A 3842-nucleotide genomic window follows, 5' to 3' on the forward strand; every position below is an offset into this window, starting at 1 on the left:
AGGCTTAAGTGGAATACCACGACAAAATAGAGACTATCCTGATTTATATATATGTTAAAATATAATTTCCTCAATTGAATCTTTAATTTCATTGATTAGAAAATTGATATTTTTTTACATTATCTTAGAAAGATTTATAAGAATACGTTTGATTTTATTTATAATAATTTCTAATAATTCAATTGATTGAATATTTTTTTATCCTCCTAGATCTCATTCTTGTTATGAAATCTCAAAAATTTCCGTTTGATTAAATTAAATTTCTAATATGGCAGATTAGTGCAATGAATTTAAGATCTAAAAACATAAATTATTTTATTTTTAGAAGTTATAAAATTTTAAATAAATTTTTAATTGATTTCTTTATGAGCAAACATTATATTATAAGATTCTGATTCTTTTATTATAAAAAAATTAATTATTTTTGATGATCATGCAATAATTATTATTGTAATAATCATAATTTTAATTATGTATATATTAATGTTCATATTATAAAATAAATTTTTAAATAAATTTATATTTGGAGGTCATGTAATTGAAATTATTTGAACTATAGTCCTTTTTTTTTTTTTTTCTAAGCTATTCCATCTTCAAAAATTTTATATTTAAAAGATAAAATTTCGAATCCATACTTATCAATGAAAATTTAAGGTCATCAATGATATTGATCATATAAATACTCAGATTTCAAAGATTGAATATTTGATTCATTTATAATTTCTAATATAGAAAATTTTATTTTTCGATTACAACATGTTGATGATTTATTAATTGTTCTTATAAATTTAAATTTACGATTTAAAATTAAATCGATAAATGTAATTCATTCATTTACTGTTTCGAGATGAGAGATAAAAGTAGATGCAATCGCAGGACGATTAAATCAAATTAAAATAAATTTAAATCGTCCAGGATTCTTTTACAGTCAATGTTCAGAAATTTGTGGAGTTAATCATAGATGTATATCAATTGTATTAGAATCAAATACATTTAAAAATTTTATAAATTGAATTAATAATTATCAATATTTCATTTAAAATAATATTTACTATCTGTGATTTGAAAAATCAGTTCTTTAAAATTAAGATACCAAATAAAATAAAAATTTAGTTAATCTTATTACATAAATTTGTCAAATTCAAATAATTATTTAATTTAATAATCTTTAATTCCTCAAATAAGACCAATAATATGATTATCATTAAATTTATACTTTTTAAATTTAATTTGCTATAATAATGATTATTATTTTTTATATTATTAATTTTAATACTATTAATCATAATAATAAGGAAAAACATTCTAAAATTATTTTCTTAAATGAATGATAAATAATTTATTTTTAATTTTTGATCTTTTTTTATCTATGATTAACTTATTATATTGTATAAGAAAAATTTATATTTTTTTATTTATTCCTATGATTTATTGATTCATTCCTTTTAGAATAAATAAAGCTTTGAATAATGTAATTAATATTTTAAATATTTAATTTAAAATATTATTAAATATGAAATTGAATTTTATAAGTTTCCTTATTTTAATTAGATTATTTATAATAATTTTATTAAACAACTTTATAGGAATATTTCCTTGTATTTTTACTAGATCAAGACACTTTGTAATGAAAATATCATTATTATTAAAATTATGATTATCTTTTATATTAATTAGATGAGTTAAAAATACTAATCATATATTTATTCATTTAGTTCCTCAAGGAACTCCTAATATTTTAATACCTTTTATAGTAATTGTAAAATCCTCAAGAAATATTATTCGATTTGGAACATCAAGAGTACGGCTATCAGCTGATATAATTGCTAGACATTTTTTAATAAGCTTAATTTCTCCAATCAAATCTTCATTAAAAATAATAATATTAATTATTATGTTAATAAGACAAAGATAAATAATTATTTTAGAATAAAGTGTTTTAATAATCAAAGCTTATGTATTTTCAGTATTAAGAGTTTAATATAGAAGAGAATCAAATTATGAAAAAAATATTATTCCAACCTTTCCACTCAGTCACCTTAAGGCCTTGACCTATTTTGATATTATTTTAAATTTTTAATTTCATAATTAGATATGTATATTGATTTAATTTTATAGAATATAAATTAATTTTTTTAAGTTTAATTTTATCTATTATTATTTCATACCAGTGATGACGAGATGTAGTTGAAAAAAGAATATATCAAGGTTATCATACATTCAAAGTATTAAGAGGATTAAAATAAGGAATAATTTTATTCATTATTTTGGAAATTTTTTTCATTATTAGATCTATTTGATGTTATTTTCATATATTTTTAACTTCAAGAATTGAGATTAAAGAAAATTGACCTCCTCAAAATATTATAATATTTAATCCCTATAGAATCTCTTTGTTAAATACAATTATTCTTTTATCTTAAGGGATTTCTATTACATAATGCAATCATTCATTAATAAATATAAATTTCAAGCAAAGAACATTAAGATTAATTATTACTATTTTTCTAGGGGTGATTTTTTCTTTATTCCAATTGAAAGAGTACTTGTCTGCTTATTTTGCTCTTAGAGATTCAGTATACGGATCAATTTATTTCATATCTACAGGATTTAATGGATTTCATGTATCAATTGGAACAATTTTTTTATTAATTAATTTTTTTCGATTGAATATAAAAAATTCTTCAAGAATCCATCATTTTGGATTTGAGGCTGCTGCTTGATACTGACATTTTGTTAATGTAGTTTAATTATTTTAATATATTTTAGTTTATTTTTCATTTTATCAATTGAATTTAAATAATATAAATAAGTATTCTTAATTTCCAATTAAAAAGTTTAAAATTTAATGTAAATAATAATAAAAATAATTTTATTTTTATTTTCAATTATTCTAATTATTATCATCATATTAAGATTAAAATTTATTTTATCATAAAAAATATTAAAAAAATGTAAAAAAATATCAAAATTTAAATGTGGCTTTAATCCAATTACAAATAATCGACTACTCTTTTCTTTACAATTTTATTTAATTTCAATAATTTTTTCAATTTTGAATATTGAAATTGCAATTGTACTCCCATTTTTTTTTATGAATTTTCAAATTATAAGTATTAAATTTCATTAGTTAATTTTTTTTTTTTTTTTTTTAATTTTAGGATTATATATAGAATAATTTAAAGGGGCTTTACTTTGATTCAAATAAATAAATAAATCTTAAGAATTAGATTTGAATTTCAACTTAAAATTTTAATAAATATTATCCATTTATTTTAAAATATATAATAATTTATTAAAAATATTGAATTGCAAATTTGAATAAATTATTTTTATAATAATTTAGATTCAAAGATATAAATAATTTGATATTTATATAATAAATAAGAAATTTAAATATCTTAATATCTTAATTAATATATAAAATAAAATAAATTATTTTCTTAAATTTAAAAAATTTTAATGTATAAAACAATTTTATATGAAATAATAATAAAATAAAATTTATCAATAAATTTACAATTTATTTGCTTTAATTAGCTACATTAATAAATAAAAATTAAAGTTTCATAAAATTAATAACAACAATTTACCTCTATTTTAGTTTTAATTAACAATCAAATCAATTAATTAATATTTAAATATGTTATTCTATTAAAATAATCCTTTATTTGTGATTCCCATTTAATTTTTAGATATTATTATTTTTCTATTCCTATAATTTTTTTTCCTAATTGTCTAGTTTTTTTTTCTAAATTATCTTTTTCTGTATAAATAGTAATAAAATGAAATTCATCATGTTTTATTTTTTCTATTTATATATTTAATTAAATAAATATAGA

This window comes from Copidosoma floridanum, unplaced genomic scaffold (genome assembly GCF_036245765.1).
Source record: "Copidosoma floridanum isolate Cflo_tuat_1 unplaced genomic scaffold, Cflo_Japanese_pri ptg000031l, whole genome shotgun sequence".
Taxonomy (NCBI): domain Eukaryota; kingdom Metazoa; phylum Arthropoda; class Insecta; order Hymenoptera; family Encyrtidae; genus Copidosoma; species Copidosoma floridanum.